The sequence below is a fragment of the Tamandua tetradactyla genome, chromosome 10, assembly GCF_023851605.1.
Source record: "Tamandua tetradactyla isolate mTamTet1 chromosome 10, mTamTet1.pri, whole genome shotgun sequence".
Lineage (NCBI taxonomy): Eukaryota > Metazoa > Chordata > Mammalia > Pilosa > Myrmecophagidae > Tamandua > Tamandua tetradactyla.
The window spans coordinates 6868465-6886733 of record NC_135336.1 but is presented as its reverse complement, the minus strand read 5'-3'; the positions used below and the strand labels follow the sequence as shown (position 1 = coordinate 6886733).

The 18269-nt window shown below is 37.1% G+C and overlaps 1 pseudogene; it reads right to left on the bottom strand.

Moving 5' to 3' along the window:
* Positions 1 to 10297: 10297 nt before the first annotated feature.
* On the bottom strand, positions 10298 to 11908 carry LOC143647794 (telomeric repeat-binding factor 1 pseudogene; annotated as a pseudogene).
* Between the last annotated feature and the right edge of the window lie 6361 nt (positions 11909 to 18269).

The window sequence follows — 18269 nt, the reverse complement described above, 5'->3', positions numbered from 1 at the left end:
GAATCAGAGACATTAAGTAATTTGCTCAAGTCACCAGCTAGTGAGTGGTAGAGCTGGAACCAGATCATCAGACTTCCAGTTCAGTGCTCTTTTGTATTTTAGGAGAAGTGCTCTTTTGTATTTTAGGAGAATAATGGGAGTTTAAGGGAAATTGTAACTTGTTGGCGAATTAAGAATAGGACAGCTTAATTTAGCTCTTCAATGTATAGTATAAATAGGTATTACCTCTCTAGAATTGTTAGAGAAAGCAATTTGGGCTCTGGGATTAGGGTTTGATTTTGTGACTGTTTGGGTCCCTATTTCTATGAAACTGTTTTCTTTTCACATGTTCATAATCATGGCTTTAATTTTGTTAAATGAATGAATGAATAAATAAATGGAATACCTGAGGCCCTTAACCATTCCTCTCCCACCCAAACTCATGTACCTGACTGTAGGAATTTTTAGCTTGAAGAAATTGCAGATCACTTGGTCACGGTCTTTAGTGTCAGCCTATGGCATCTTCCACACTTATGACAGGGTAGTGATCATATCTTCCCCTCTCTGGCCTTTGCAGATATATCGTGTGAAAAGTTGGTCTGAAACTGAGATTTGGGGACCTGAGAATTTTCACTAAAATTTATGAATGTAGGCTTTCATGCTACTGAAGTCTATACACTTCTCAGGGTCTCAGATAAATATTCTAGGCCACATACAGAGTTATCTCATTCTTATCAGCTTCACGTGTCCCTAAAATATAGGCCATTAATATGCCTTAACTGCTGTGTAGATATTAACCTTGCTATTGAAATAAATAATATCTCAAAGAAATCTTAGGCATTTAAAGTAACATTCAAATAGTTGAGAAAGATAATGCATTACTGGTTAATTGCTGCTTAATTCTAACTTTCTTATATAAAAATACATTTTAAGTCCCAAATCTTAAGGTCAGATGGCACACTCTATGAAGGAAAATATTAAATTTCTCTAGAATTGCTATCTCTGGAGTAACAATTTATTTTTATTTGTGTTTTTAAATGTTTTTAATAGCAATTTTATTGATATTCATATACTATATACTCATCCAAAGTATACAATCAATGGTTCAAAGTATTATCATATAGCTGTGCATTCATCATCAAATCGATTTTTGAACATTTTTAATACTCCAAAAACAATAAAAATAAGAATAAAAATAAAGATAAAAGTAAAAAAGAACATTCCAAACTTTTCATACCCTTGTCCCCATATTACTTATTTGCTAATTTTATATACAAAAAATGATACATTTAAAGTACATTTTAACAAGTAGTTTTAGAGCAAATTTCAAAGTATGGAATGGGTCACAGTTCCACCATTTCAGGTGTTTTCTCCCCAATTGCTCTAAGACACTGGAAAATGAAAAGAAATATCAATATAATGATTCAGTAGTCATACTCATTCGTTAGATTCTGTCTTTTCTGATACAACTCCTCCTTCTCCTTTGATCCTTCTTCCACTCTTCAGGGATATTTGGGCAATGACCATTTTAACTTCTTCATATTGAGAAGGGTGTTGGCATTATGGGATGGGGGATAGAACTGGCTGATGCTCTTGGAGAGACTGGTAGCTCTGAGTTTCAGGACTTATCTGGCCTAGGACAATCTGGAGATCTTAAGTTTCTGAAAAATAAACTTAGTAAGTGAAACTTTTATAAAGTCTCAGACAGAGTCCTGTGTATTCTTTAGAGTTTATAGAACTACTATTGGTCGGGACTTGGCATCCCATAGCAATTAGCAATATCTAGCTGAAGCTTGTATAAGAGTAATCTCCAGAATAGCCTCTCAACTCTATTTGAAATGATACCTTATTTTGTTACATTACTTTTTATCCTTTTGGTCAGGTAGATATGTTGATCCAATGGTACCATGGCCAGGCTCATCCCTGGGAGTCATGTCCCAGGTTGCAGTGAGACTTACACACCTTGATGTCATGTCCCACAGAGTAGGAAGGATAATGATTTTACTTGAAGAGTTGGGCTAAGAGAGAGCAGAGAGACATGCCACATCTGAGCAACAAAAGAGGTTCTCCGGAAGTAACTCCTAGGCATTATTATAAGTAGGCTTAGCCTCTCTGTTACAGATATAAATTTCATAATAGCAAGCCTCAAGATCAAGGGCATAGCCTACTAACTTGGGAGTCCCTAACATTTGTGAGAGTATCAGGTAAAGAAATTTAATAGTTTCATATTTTTTCCTCCATTCCCTCAAGGGACTTTGCCAACACTTTTTAGTTGTCTGCCCAACATTCTCTGGAATATATCTGGGTGTTACATTAAGCTATACAGAATTGCAAGACCTCATTCACAATTCTAAGCTCCATGCATTTAGGTTGTTTAACTAAACTGGCTAGATAGTTTACGTTAGATTGTGTGCTACAGAAGATTTAGGTGTTGGATAAAATAAAGCTCTCTTGCTTTGGTCTCCTACAGTAGGTGGAGTTCTAAAATACAGACAATATCATCCTTTACTCTGTATTCCTATTTACGTTAGTCTCAACAAGATCAGCTTTATTCTTATCTCTAATTGAAGCCTGATCTCTTTTTTCAGCTTCATTAACAGTTGCTCTATGTAGCAATGCTGACTTATAGAGCTGCAGAACTCCAGTTCTGAGTCTGATGTGTTACACAGGTACCCAAAGTTCCAGAAAACTACCAGGTATGCACATATAGCACAGCATCTCAGAATTTAGAGATAACATTTAAAGCTCAGGAATAAATGTGACTGCTGCAAGAGCATACAATCTAAGTCCCAATTTTCTTCTAAGTATTTAATAAAGGAGACCATACAATATTTGTCCTTTTATTTCTGGCTTGTTTTGCCCAACATAATGTCCTCATGGTTCATTCATCTCATTGCATGCCTCCTGACTTTGTTTCTTTTGTGGTCACACAATATTCCATCATATGTATACAGCACAATTTGCCCTTTTGTTTCTCAGTCAATGTACCCTTTGGCTACATCCATCCATTGGTATCATGAATAATGTCACCATAAACATCAGTGTTCAAATGTCTATTCAAATCCTTGCTTTCGGTTCTTTTGAGAATATTGCTAGTAAGAGGCTTGCCTCATCAAATGGTGGCTCTATATTTAGCTTCCTGTGGATCTATTACATTATCTTCCAAGCAGGGCAGCCCCATTCTGCTACCTTACAAAAATGGAATAGGTATGCCTTTCTCTCCACATTTTCTCTAGAACTTGAAATTTCTGTTTATTTATTTATTTTGAATCTGTAAATTTTTGAGATATATTTATGTAGCATACATTCTACTCAAAATAAACAATTGATGTTTCACAGTATCCTCACTTAATTATACAATCATTGCTCTCAATTTGAGACAATTTTCTTTGCTCTGAAGAAAAGAATAACAGACAATCACACTCACACCAAAGAGAAAACCAAAACTCCCCTTAACTCTTGTCCCCCTAAATTATTTACCACTAGTATTGTTGTGTACTAGTGATGTATTCCCATTTGAATATAGATCATAGCATGTAATAAGTAGCTTTTTCCATATACCCTTTGTGCTGGTCTGAAGTTATTAGGTACTGCAGAAAGCCATGCCCTTTAATTCTTGTCATGGTTAGGTTCATGTGTCAACTTGGCCAAGTGAGGATACCTGTTTGTCTGGTTGAGCTGTTATGATGTGAACATTTCATAGAATTAAATCATGATCACGTCAGCTGCATCCACAGATGATTCCATTTGTAATCAGCCAAAAGAGAGTGTCTTCTGCAATGAGGAATGCTTAATCTGATCACTGGAAGCCTTTCAAGGGGGATTCAGAAGAGGCAGGCTCTTCCTGTCTCAGCTGGTGAGCCTCTCCAGACCTTCCATCGGAATCACCAGCTTCACAGCCTGCCCTGCGGATTTTGGACTCTGCGTTCCCGTGGTCACGTGAGACACTTTTATAAATTTTATGTTTGAGAGATTTCCCTGTCGATTATGTTTCTCTAGAGAACCCTAACTAACACAATCCTCATCCAATATTGCTGGGTGGTAGCTTTTTGATTGTTTCCATGGAGATGTGACCTACCCAATTGTGGGTGGTAATTTTTGATTAGATGGCTTCCACGGAGATGTGTCTCCACCTATTCAAGGTGAGGTTGCTTACTGGAGTCTTTTAAGAGGGAATCATTTTGAAAAAGTTTTAGAGCCACCAGAACAAACAGAGCCCATGCAGCCCAAGACCTTTGGAAATGAAGAAGAAAACACCCCTTGGTGAACTTCATCAAACAAGAAGCGAGGAGAGGAAGCTAGCAGACATAGTCATGTGCCCTCCCAGCTGAGAGAGAAACCCTGAACTTCATGACCCTTTCTTGAGTGATGGTAAACTTTTGTTGGTGCCTTAATTAGGACATTTTCACAATCTTACAATTGTAAACTTACAAGTTACTAAGGTCCCCTTTTTAAAAGCTGTTCTGTTTCGGATATATAACTCTCTTGCAGCTTACAAATTAACCCACTCATCTGTTACTGACTCTTTGCACAAGTGTCATACTTTTGAAGTGGTTCATGCAAGAACTTATTTATATTTATATTGCTAATCAAAGAGGTGCATGGCTCTAGACAACCCATTTCAGTCATATTCACTTCCAATATTGCACTATTACTTATAAGCCCACTAATGAACTACTATCACCTCTACCCATTCTCATACTTTAGCATTCAATTGTGTTAACTAATCTGTACGTATTAGGTAGCTGTTTCCACTTCTCTAGCTCCTGTCTGTCTCTAGTTCCCCTATATTCTACGTTACTGTGAGTTTACATTTTCAAGGAGGTTCATATTAGTGAAATCATATAGTATCCATCCTTTTGTGTCTGACTTATATCATTTAGCTTTATGTCATCAAGTTTTATCCATGTTGTCATATGCTTTGGACCTCATTTCTTCTTACTGCATAATATTGCATCATATGTATATACCACATTTTGTTTATCTACTCATCTGTTGATGGACACTTACGTTGTTTCCATCTTTTGACAAATATGAATAATGCCGCTATGAGCACCAGTGTGCAAATGTCTGTTTGTGACACTGGTTTCAGCTCTCCTGGGTATGCACTATGAAGTTGTATTGCTGGGTAGGGAAACTTGATATTTAGTTTTCTAAGGGAACTCCAAACTGTCTTCCACAGTGGCTATACCATTATACATCATCGCCAGCGTACATAAGTGTTCTAATTTCTCCACATTTTCTCCAACATTTGTAGTTTCCTGTTTGTTTAATGGAAGTCCCTATTATTTATTTATTTTGTCTTTATTTTCTTACTCATCTTTCCATGCACTGGATAAAGGGAGTGTCAGTTACAAGGTTTTTACAATTACACATCACACTGTAAAAGCTATATAGTTGTACAATTATCTTCAAGAATCAAGGCTACTGGATTACAGTTCAACAGTTTCAGGCACTTCCCTCCAGCTACTCCAAAACACCAAAATCTGAAAAGGGATATTTACATAATGTATAAGAATAGCCTCCAGAATGACCTCTCGACTCTGTATGAAATCTCTCTGTCACTGAAACTTTATTTTATTTCTCTTTTCCCTTTCTGTCAAGAGGAATTTCTCAATCCCATGATGCCAAGGCCAGACTCATCCTTGAAAGTCATATCCCACATTGCCATAGAGATTTACACCCCTGGGAATCAGGTCCCACATAGAGAGGAGGGCAGTGACTTTACCTGCAGAATTGGCTTAGAGACAGAGGCCACATCTGAGCAACAAAAGAGGTTCTCTGGGAGTGACTCTTAGGCATAATTATAAATAGTCTTAGCTTCTCCTTTGCAGAAATAAGTTTCATAAGGGCAAGCCTCAATCTTGAGGCTTCAGCCTATTAAATTGATGGTCTCCAATGCTTGTGAGAATATCAGGGCTTCCACAGGTAGGGAAGTTTAATACTTACACATTTATCCCGTTCTTCAAGTGGACTTGGCAAATACATTTTTTACTTTGAGGTATATCAGGGAATCACATTAACCTATACAAACTGAAAAGATCTCACTCCCTATTCAAGGTTTGATGTAATTATGGTGTTCAAATAAACTGACTCTACAAGTTAAATTAGATAGTGTGCTACCAAAAATATAAATTTTGCACCTTTGGTTTGACACAGAAGTTGAAATTTTAAAACACAATGTTATTCTTTACCTTTTAGTCTGATTCACTTTAATCTTATGCAGATCAGCTTTATTCATATCTCTAATTGAAGTCTGATCTTTTGTTTTCTTTTTAGCTTTTTAGACAGCTGTTGTATGGGGGAAATTCTGACTTTTATACCTGTATAACTCTAGCTCAGAGTCTCAAGTGTCACATAGATACCGAAAATTCCAAGGAACAGATGGATTATGTACAAAAAACTCAGCTTCTCGGAATTTAGAAATAACAGTTACAACTCAGGAATAAATGTGACCTCTATAAGAGCTCATAGTCTAGGAACTTTTACAAAAGCCTTCCTAGATAAACTATGCTCTCGAATTCAATTCTCAGAGTTTGCACATTATATTTAGTACATATTAGTGAGGTCGTACAATGTTTGTTTTTTCATTTCTGGCTTATTTCACTCAACTTAATGCCCTTCAAATTTCATTTACCTAGTAGCATGCCTCACAACTTCATTCCTTCTTGCAGCCACTCAATCTTCCATTGTATGTGTACACCACAGTTTGCCCTTTCATTTACCAGTCGAAACAGCCACTGTAAATCATGAATGCTATCACCATAAGTACCAGTATGCAAACGTCCATTCATGTCTTTGCTTTCAGTTCTTCTAAGTATATACCTAATAATGGGATTGCAGGATCATATGGGAGCCCTAAACTTCCATATGGAACCACCACACTGCCCTCCAGGGGTTTGCACTGTTCTCCTTTCCAACCAACAGTAAGTACATCTCTCCCTCCACATTTTCTCCAGCACGTGTATTTTTCTGTTTATTTTAAAACAGTTTTATTCACACACTATGCAATCAATTCTAAATAAACAATCAATCACATAGTTAGCATTCACCACCACAATCTATATGAGAACAATTCCATTTCTTCTGCAAAGAAAGGAGAGGAGGAAAAAAAATAAATACTAAAAAATAAAATATAACAAAGAGGAGAAACAGCAACAATATCAAGAATACCATACCCTTCCCTTATATCCCCCTCTTAATGACATTCTTTGGTATATTGCTTTTGTTACATTTAATGGAAGCATAGTACAATGTTACTGTTAAGCATATAGCCTAATTTGCATTGATTCTATTTTTTTCTGTATATCATCCCATTTTCAATCCTTGTGCTGTTGACATTCATTTGTTCTCCCTTATGTAAAAATAATTGTACTTTTAATCACCATCATTGTCCACATCAGGTTTCGCTAAGCTATACAGTCCTAGGCTTTATCTTCCAGCTTTTCTTCTGGTGTCATACATGCCCCTAGCCTTCTTTCAGCCATACTCACACTCAACTTTGTTCGTGGTACATACAATATTGTGCTAGCATCAGATAGTATGGTGCAGTCCATTTCTGGATCCTTACAATCAATCCTGTTAAGCATTCTGTTCTCCTTCAACATCAAATGTTCAATCTCTAATGGGTAACCACTTATTTGACTACAGAATGTACATTATGAAAGTTCAGATCTACAAATTCAACTGGAACATAGTTCTTTCTCCCTGACTTTTTCATCTACACATGCCTACTCATTCTCCAAACACAAGGATGAGGGGCAGTGGTTTTACTGTACTTCTTATAACCTTCTTCTTCTTCATCATTTACATTTTCTATAATACTTGAATTAGCATGATGCTCTCATAAGTAAGAACTCCACTCAAATTCTACGGCCTTCAAGAAATCTTCTGGTACTCCTAACTCTCAGGCTCTTTCTCTGATCTGAATTATTGAGACCCATAATTACTAGTGGATCACATATCTGTTATTGCACTACACATCTGATGCTCCTGCAACTGCTTTTCTTCTTCTTTTACTCCTATTTCTCCTCCTTTTCTTCATCTTCACCTCCTCTCCTCCTCTTCTTTCTGCTTCTATTGCCTCTCCTTTCCTCCATTTTTATTCTCTAATATCCACTCCCCCCTTTAACAACAACACTGTGCTGGTTTGAAATTATATATGTACCCTGGGAAAGCCATGTTTTAATCCTAATCCCATTTTGTAAAGGCAGCCATTTCTTCTAATCCCTATTCAATACTGTATGCTTGAAATTGTAATTAGATTGTATTCCTGGAGATGTGATTTAATCAAGAGTGGTTGTTAAGCTGGATTAGGTGATGACATATTTCCACTCATTTGGGTGGGTCTAAAAAGACTAAAAAGTTTCTGGAATCCTACAGAAGAGGGAACATTTTGGAGAATGAGAGATTCAGAGAGAGCAGAGCAGAACGACATAGTCACAAGAAGGAGAGTCCACCAGCCAACGATCTTTGGAGATGAAGAAGGAACATACCTCTCGGGGAGCTTCATGAAACAGGAAGTCAGGAAAAGAAGCTAGCAGATGATGCCTTGCTCACCATGCGCCCTTCCAGATGAGAGAGAAGCCCTGACAGTGTTCACCATGTGCCTTCTCACTTGAGAGAGAAACCTTGAACTTCATCGGCCTCTTGAACCAAGGGATCTTTCCCTGAATGCCTTTGATTGGACATTTCTATAGACTTGTTTTAATTGGGATATTTTCTTGGCCTTAGAACTGTAAACTAGCAACTTTTAAAATTCCCCCTTTTAAAAGCCATTCCGTTTCTAGTTATTGCATTCCAGCAGCTAGCAAACTAGAACAAGCACCCTAAGTTACGTTTGGTAAATCAATTTTCTATGCATTCTCAGTCATGTAGTTGGAATAGAGCTGACTCTACTTCCAGTCCAGGAATGACACACGAATGGATCAGGCCAATTGGACTATACCATTATCTGGTCATTGAGATTGGTTCATGGCTGGGCACATGACCAATCAGAGTGAATCCTAAGATTTTTTAGAGTGCTTATGGGACATCTCTTTCTTGTTGATAGCAGATGAGGAAACATGTCCTGAGAGTTTTGCCAACCATGCTGAGACAGCTAGGGCAGTCTGAAGGCCTGTGCTGTAGAAAATAGAGTAGTGAGATGGAAGGAAACTGGGTCTTTGGTGGCCTCATTGAACTACAAAATTGAGTATAACCAAAAATAAAAACCAGAAAAAGGATTTTTACTTGTGTACTTTTCATATATATCGTCCAATAAATTCTCTTGCTCTTGCTTAAAAATGGTTTGGGTAAGGTTTCCTGTAACTTGAAATGAAAAATACCTGATCTCTACATTTAGTGCTACCTTGTATTGTTAATTATTTGTGTGAAACCTGACTTCTACATTTAATGCTACCTTGTCTTGTTAATTATTTGTGTGTATGTGCATGCATGCATACATGTATGCATTTATGGTTAAATCTTTGTTTATATATCTCATTTTATATATTTATACCTACCTTTCTCATTAAGATGAAAATTTTGAAAGTAAAAGATTAGATTGGCTTATATCATTGAAATCCAGTATGTGACACTAGACTTTTTGCAAATATTATGTTGGGTTTTTTTTACAGGTCATGAGGAAACTTAATTCAAAACCATATTTGTTAAAATTTTAGCACCAGAACTGAAGTCAAAATGTAATTCCATGAAAAAAAATGTACTTACGAGACATGAGAGCTATTCATGCTTTGAGTATGAATAGCTTCATGCTTCAAGTTTTGCTGTAAGATTATTAATATTTTCAAGTTTTTCTTCTTCATTTGAAAACTTAAGTATATTATAACTGATAGATTGCCTTGTACACATTTATTTTATAAACAGATGTCTTGGTAATCTGGTAGCATATTAAAACCATAAGACAAGTCATTAACTTTTATACTAAAGACCTATTAGTATTCATTTATGGAGAAACACTTCTATGTGTGTGTTACAAGGATGAGGTCAGTCAACAGCAGAATAAATTAATATAAATATTTTTTTCTTCATGTTTTCATTCTTTTTTATATTGGACCAGGATTTGGGGGTGGAAGTATTGAATGTGATAGGGCTCAACAATTTTATCAAAATAAAAAAAAATTCTTAAGAATACAATGATAGCACATAATGTTACTCTTAATACACAAGCCCTCAAATGAATCAAAGTCTTTGTTTTACAGAAAATGATTATCATGCTTTAAATAAAAATTAAGATACACTAATGATCAGTAAGCTTAAAACAAATTCAGTGATCAAAATATTTAACTGTCTTTTCATTGAGCTTTTACAAATACATTCAGTTATCACTATCAGAGCAAATTGGTTTAAGTATCTTCATAGTTCTCCAACTATCTTTTAGCAGGGTCAAAATAGGTGGTTGTTTGGTTGTTGAATACATAACATATAGTATTTTAGACTAGCTTCCCTACCTATATGACTTCATGCCAAATAGCAGATTCTTTTCTTCTTCCCAAAGACATGACTACTTTTCCCTAGATCAATGTTTTATAGGAGATACTGGCTGATTGTTTTAAACATGCAACCTCTTGCTTTCAGGAGCTCTTCTATGGTTTTCTTCTTTCTTTCCTCCACTTTGAAGAATAACTATATACATTTGTCAGTTTTTAACAAGAATTGCTGCAGGAAAATTTCTTGACGCACAGTGTGAAAGTGATGAACAAATCACACCCTTGGAATCATCACTGAGGATTTGGGCTTCAATAACTTAGCAAGATATTGTCGTTGGTTTCCACATTTAAACTTGTATAAGAAGAGATTCTTTGAGACATTTTTCCTATATACAAATTAGCTTCAGTTTCCATTTCATTATTATTACCATAGGTTTATTTTGAGAAGTTGCAGTTCTTGATCTTTTACTTTCCTCAACATTTTTTTGTCCTTACTTTCTTACTCATCTGTCCATACACTAGATAAAGAAAGTGTCAGTCACAAGATGTTCACAATCACATGGTTACACCATAAAAGCTATATAGTTATACAATAATGTTTAAGCGTCAAAGCTACTGGATTGCAGTTCAACGGTTTTAGGTATTTCCTTCTAGCTATTCTAATCCATTAAAAACTAGAAATGTATATCTATATAACGCATAAGAACAGCCTCCAGGATAACCTCTCAACTCTATTTGAAATCTCTCAGCCACTGAAACATGAATTTGTTTCATTTTTCTTCCCCCTTTTCATCAAAAAGTTTTTCTCAATGCCACAATGCCAGGCACAGGCTCACAAGTCATGTCCCATTTTGCTAGGGAGATTTACACCCTTGTGAACTGTGTTCCGTATAGGGAGCACGCGTTCCACTACTTTTGCAGCTGTTTTATTAGAAAGGTTGATGGCTTTTCACTTAGCACAAAACTCACATAACTTTTAATTTTCTCCACCATGTGATGATAACTGATGTTGAAAATAGGATGGAATCTATCTTTCTGAGAGATTATCATAAGCAATTTCCTTTTTAAAGGTGTATAAGAATTTGTGTCACCAGTGATCTTTTCAAAGTCTTCTGCTTCTTTTAAAGTGCCATTTTCCATACTGTGAAAATGGATGGGTTAATAGCTTCACTGATCATCTTGATCTACTTGAACTTCCTTTTTATCCAGGGAACTTTTGAGCCGTGACCTTTTGTTACTGTTCTTCATTGCTACTATTTTAGTTCAATAAACTTCTCCTATACTCTGGTTTTCAGTTTGCTTTTAGAAAAATAGGACAAGCCAGTATAGCCTGAATTTTAATTAAATTCTCTATTTCTTCATGAGGTTTGTCCATGTTCCTTTTCAATTGAAGCCTGAATCTTCAGTGATGATTCCAAGGGTGTAATTTGTTCACCACTTTTACACTGTGTATCACGACATTTTCCTGCAGCAATTCTTGTTAAAAACTGACAAATATATATCGTCCATGAATATTAACATTGGGGAGAGCGTCGGGTGGAAGTCCCCAGAGCCTCGTTGTGGAAGGCGGGGCAAAGAGACAGAGAGTGGAACATCCAGCCGGCAGCCACGGTTCCTCCACCTCAGAAGGTCCCATCTGCACCCGGCATTCGAACAGTTCCTAAAATTTGAATTGCTCCTGGTCACCTCTCATTGTTTCCACCCTCAGCTCCTCCGATGGGTCCGCTTCCTAGCAGTCTGCACTCCCCAGCGGGCTCAGAGCCACCAAGGCAGCCTCCTCCTAGGTGTTCAATCACAAATGTTGTTGATAAGAATTGCTTACATTTGTTCAACACTTGAGCATTCACCACAGTGTTCCAAAAACTGTTATCTCATTGAATCATCACACATTTTATACTTCATAAATTAGGCATTATAGCAAGAATTATACCCTCATTTTTTTTTTTACAGATGTAGAAATTTCTGTTCAAGACATTTAAGTAACTTGATGAAAGTCAAATAGTCAAATGCCAGAATACTAAGTTACGACCAACTCTTCTGAAGAATAAACCCTTCATAAATATGTGGACATTTTCATTTCTCTCACCTGAGTGCTTTTTTCCTTCCTTCAATTCCTTTAACATTCTTTGTATAGCATGACTTCAATTTCTTCTCATCACATTGGCTGCTTGGCCCAAGGACTGCTCACTTTTGTCTGCATATTTCTTAAGGTGTGCTCTCTCAAACAGAATGCAGTAGCATAGTTGGAAGTTGATTAGTACAGAGAAGATGGGACTGTCTTACTCCTTCTAAATCAGGGGCTTCCTCCTTTTAATGCAGTAAATTTAATGAACACATGCATTTTTCACATTGCCCCTCAGGACCTTCCTAGAGTAGGTTACACACTTTTGAGTGGGTGCAAGCATATCGTGCAGAACCATGTTTACACTGGCCCAACAGTTTTTCTTCAAATAAGTGACCATAACGAGCCTCTGTGTGTGGCCATGGGTGTGGATGGAGACTGGAAGCAATGTAGTAGGTGTAGGGACTAAGGGTAACTGGGCCACCTGCTCATTCCTCTTAGTTGTGTATTAAAGGTCTGCACAAGCCCTACCTCATATATATCATCTCACTAATTGATGGAGTCTTTCTGTGCACACACAAATTTATTGTTAGGTCAGGCAATACCCAGTTCATGGTGGCCCAGTTGCTTTGTAATTTAGTGGCTGATGGTCAAGTATTCCATCTCTTCTAAAGTCTCAGTAAAACACCAGAACTGTTTTATAAAAGGAGCATGGTTACAAGGGATGGCATAGGTTGACTCTAAACTCCAGATTCACCATGATTCACCTGTAGGGGCCAACCAAATGCTCCACAAATGGTCCAACCCAAACACTGTGGATCTTCTCTTGTCATATGACCAAAAGGTAGAGCAGCTTACACAGCAGCTTGGAGTTGTTTCAAAGACTTCCCTTGTTCTGAGCCTTCCTAAAACCTGGAAGATTGTCAGATTACTTGATAAATGGGCCACAGTACCACATAAAAATGAGTAATATGCTGCTTCCAAAAACCCAAGAGGCACACCAGGGGTTTTGTCTCTTCGTTGGTTGGAGGGTAAGGTGCATCAACTTTACTTCATCTTGGTAAGGATATCTTAACATGCCCCCAGACAGCTGGATCCCTAGACATTTTGCTGAGGTTGCATGCCAAAAAGTTTTCTGGGATTCATTCTCCACTTTCTGGCATGCATGTCTCTTACAAAGGTTTTTAGAGAAGTTTCTATATTCTGTCTGCTTATCTCTTCCAATTAGCGTGGTATTAATATAATATATATAATCAATATAACGAGCCAGTATGATGTCCTGTGAAATGCAGAAGGAATTGAGGCCCCTCCTGAGTAGATCACGACCCGGAGTTGAGAGTTGCTGTAGTCTTGATCTAAAGCAGTGAAAGTATATTGCTGACCTTGACATTTGAAAGTGAACTGCTTATGTTGATCTCAGGAATAGAGAAAAGCGACATCTCCCAGATCAATAGCTGTATACCAAGTGCCAGGAGATATGTCATTCTGGATCAGCAACTGCAATTAGAGCCATCATCTGATTAATTTTAAGAAGACCACTGTCATTCTCCAAGGTCTATCTGTTTTCTGCACAAGCCAAATATGTGAGGTGTGTGGGGATGTTATAGAAATCACTATTCTTGTATCTTTTAAATCTTGATGGTGGCACAAATCTGTGCAGTCCCTCCTGGAATGTGGTATTGCTTTTGGTAGATTGGGGCAGTTCTCTTGGCTTCCATTCATCTTTCCTACAGTAATAGCTCCCATTCCATAAATCATGGAAACAATGTTGAAATTATGCTTGTTGGGGTCATTGTCATTCCAACTATGCATTTCAAACATTTGGAAATATCCACAAGGTAAGCACAGAGACACACTGGACCTGCTATGAGATAGACTTGAACTAAAACTCCATAGATCATCTGATATCCATAACCTCCCATGCTGACCAGTAGACCACAGTGGTGTTTTGGTTTTAACCAATGAATTAACATCTGTTCAGAGCTAGTATCAAGTAATCCCTCCAAATTCTGAGAATATCCTCTTCTGCAATGTACAGTTATACTGGTAAATGTCCAAAAGTCTATTTGGGGAAGTCTAAGGGTATTCATTTTGGGCTGGTTAGCAGAGTCCATCAAGGAGACCCAGCCTCCTTTTCATTTAAGGAGCTTTGGTCTGGGAGGTGGCTTAAATCTGGGAATTGGTCGAACTGCTGCATCTCTCTTTTGTAGTGATTCAAGTCAATTTTTTGTTGACCAGATGTAGAGTATTCCACTGACATAAGTTAAGTAAAGCTGCTCACTGATTTCAGTTTTAGGGACACCATGATCAATTATGCAATAACAAAGATTTCTGTAGATCAACCTATTTTGATTTATGCTTTACTTCTGCTTCTCATATGGTAAGCACAGTTACATCTCTCTACTAGTTAAGCACTCTGATACCATGGGATCCCATCATGTTTACTTAATTCAAGAAGTCCATATTTTTGTAGCAGTTCTCACTGTCATGCCTGGCTTCTAGAATAGAGCTCCTCATGCAGCTCCCAAAACAGCTTTGACGAAGAGAGTGTCCTCTGAATCTTCACAGGGGGCATATTTAGGAGGTGAGTGATGAAACCACTCTAGTATTCCAATCTCCCCAAGAGTTTGGATAATTCCTCTCATAGTAAGCCAATAAAGTTCCAATTTAACTTTATTTAGGGTATGCCACCCTAGGGTTTAGATTTTAATTAACAAACTGTGAAAGCCACTCCCACCTACTGAAGATAATACATGCTACTTAGAAATCTCTGCTTATTGTACCTATATCAACCAACTCAGGCACTCTAACATCAGATTTCTTCCACCCTCATTTAATATACATAATATGTCTTTTATACATATTCCATAGGTTCTGTCAACATAGATTGGCAAAATCATATCATTCTTTTGGTGTATTTGGTACTTTCACAAAGTTACATTTTATACCTTATTACCTGAGGACTGTTGGGTTTGGTCTGGTTGTAGGTTGCTAGCAAGAGGGGATGTGGCAAGATCCAGAGGAGAAGGGGATCATCAGTCTCCTTTAAGGCAACCACCTTGCAGAGGGTAATTTTAGTTTCTTTAGGAAAGGGGAGACAAACCTCCTCAGGCATGAGTAGAAGGTTTGTTTCTATCAGCAAAGGAAGTTCAGCAGAATTTAGGATTTCAAGGTGACCAGCTTCATCAAAATCTAACCATATGCCCCCATCCCAATTTTCAGGATGTTATTACTTCCTAAATAATTTCTTATAATAGACCCTCTGAGGTTATAATAATTTTAATTTAGCCATCTGCAGGATTAAATTTCAGTTTTGGTTTTCAGAAATCTCAGCCATATAGCTAAGTAGATAAGGATAACTTTTAGGACAATATTAGCTTTCTGGCTCCTTACTTAAACACTGAGCTGAGAAATTTAATCCCTGAGTTCATATTTTCTATTACCAAGATGCACAATGATCCCCATTGTACAACTGTGTTCATTAAAATGTTTTATGGTAGCAAATGGCCACCCAAAGCTTTGCTTTCTAAAAGCCCTTAATTACAGGTATCTACAAGTGATAATTTAAGTAACTGTTAAGCCATAGACTGTAAGTGCCCTTGTTACCATAATAATAATATTAATTAATAGTACCAATACAATAAACTCAGAGAACAATTCTAAATCATCCAGAATGAATTCACAGAATCCATCTTAAGCTTCTGTTCCCATGGAACCATCTCTCATACGAATTTGTGTAGCAGATGGGGATTGATCCCTATGTAATGTGGAATAAGGAACTTTTAAGATAGGGATTAAGCATTACACAATTGTGGAATCTGGTAAGGAAGCCTATGGAAGGCTGCCACCTGTGCTTCTGGTAGCGGTTGGCCTGAAGTCACCATAGGCCATCAGGGATAGCAGGGATGGTAACTGAGAAGAAAAGAAAATCACAAGGAGGAGCCAGAGCTGGAAGTCAGTGGGAACTGGGAGAGCAGGGAGAAAGGAAAGGACATCACCATGTCATGGAAAAGTCAAGGGACCACAAAGGTATGCTGGCAGCCAGCACTAGAATGTTAACAGTCTTTGGGGAGAAAGCCAAATTTGCCAATCTTTTGATTATGAATTTCTTCTAATTTCCAAACCATGAGCCAATAAATTCCCATTGCTTAACTCTAATGCTTTGTGTGGTATTTGTGATTGTAGCTCAGGCAAACTAAGAACGTACATTTCAAATACATTTACATTTCCTGATGAGTACTGTGTATATAATTAAGAAATGTCTTATTGGGATAAAATCAAATCAATGAGACCGAAAATTTTTCCTAATTGTTCTTTTAATAAATAAACTACTTTAATGGACTGAGGTAGCTGTATTCAGTACCATATCCTCTACAAGTTGACCATTCCAGGTCTCCCCCAAATAAATTGAATTCTGCATTGTAAGGAGCTATTACAGAATGCAGTAACTGAGAAACATTGTTGAAGAATAAAAATTGAAGTCTGATCATAAGGCCATTAAGGGTAACAGAGGAATTAGAGTCTCTAGGCACAGGGAAAGAAAAATATATTATGTGACTATAATTAGAAGATATGGAATACAGGTAAAATGAAGAGACAGTCTCTCTTAAGTTAGTTTTTACAATGTTCCAGGAACTGTGCATTAAGTATAATTTGTAATCACATCACTGAATACAATGAGTTTCATTAACTTGGTTATTTGGATAGATGAACCTACATCCACACTTTATTGGAATATGCTCTTCCCTATTGCCAGTGATTATTTCATATGTAAACAGGTTTAGTTCTGTGATGTATCAATATATGGAACAAACACTTTGCAATTATTTTTGATCCTAATCATTCAGTCTCATCTGCAAATTTTCACAAGCCTGTCCTTATTTTCTACTCCTCCCAGTCCCATCTCATGTTTCACAATTACATATCAATTTTGAGTCATTTAGTAAGGCTGATATTCCCTTCCTTGAATTGTAAAATAGGGACAGTGCCCTACCAATCACACAAGGCTATCATGAGGCTCAATACAATAAGGCCTTTGTAAGGACAAACAAAGAAAATATATCCCAAATAATGTCTTAAGATGGTTATGAAATGTTGTGAACTTGAATTTAATTTAATTATTTTATCCTCTCCTCATCCTTTGTATTAGTCTGGGTTCTCCAGAGAAACAGAACTAACAGGATATATATGCATGTAATATTATGAGGTTTGTTCTAGGAATTGACTTATGCAACCCTGTGGATTGGCAAGTTCTAATTCCATGAGCAGGCCCCAAGTTGGGAATTTCAGTGACGGTTTTGATGAATTCTCCAGGAGAAACTGTCTGTCTGAAGTAGAAATAGATATTCTTCTTTCTGACTGCTGAAATCAGCAGTTCTCCCTTTAAGGCCATCAGAGGACTGGATGTGACTTCTATTACTGCTGAAGACAATCTCTTCTGTTTGTAGACACAATCAGTATAGGTAAATCAACTGACTAATGATTTCAATCCATGAAACGACCTCACAGTAACAATCAGGCCAGTGCTTGCTTGAGCAATCAACCGGACACCATAATGTAGACAAGTTGAAACATGAACTTAACCATCACAACCAAACTTAGGGACATTTCTTTACATTTCCTGTAGCTGAAAGAAAGAAGGAGGAACAAGGAAAAGGAAAGAGCAAAAAGAGTGAGAGAGAGGGAAAATACAGGAAAATTCACAAAACAAAATGAAATTCTAATATATATATATATATATTGCTGCTATTATCTCAGTATTCATGAGATGCCACAAGACCTAACAGAATTTCCTACAT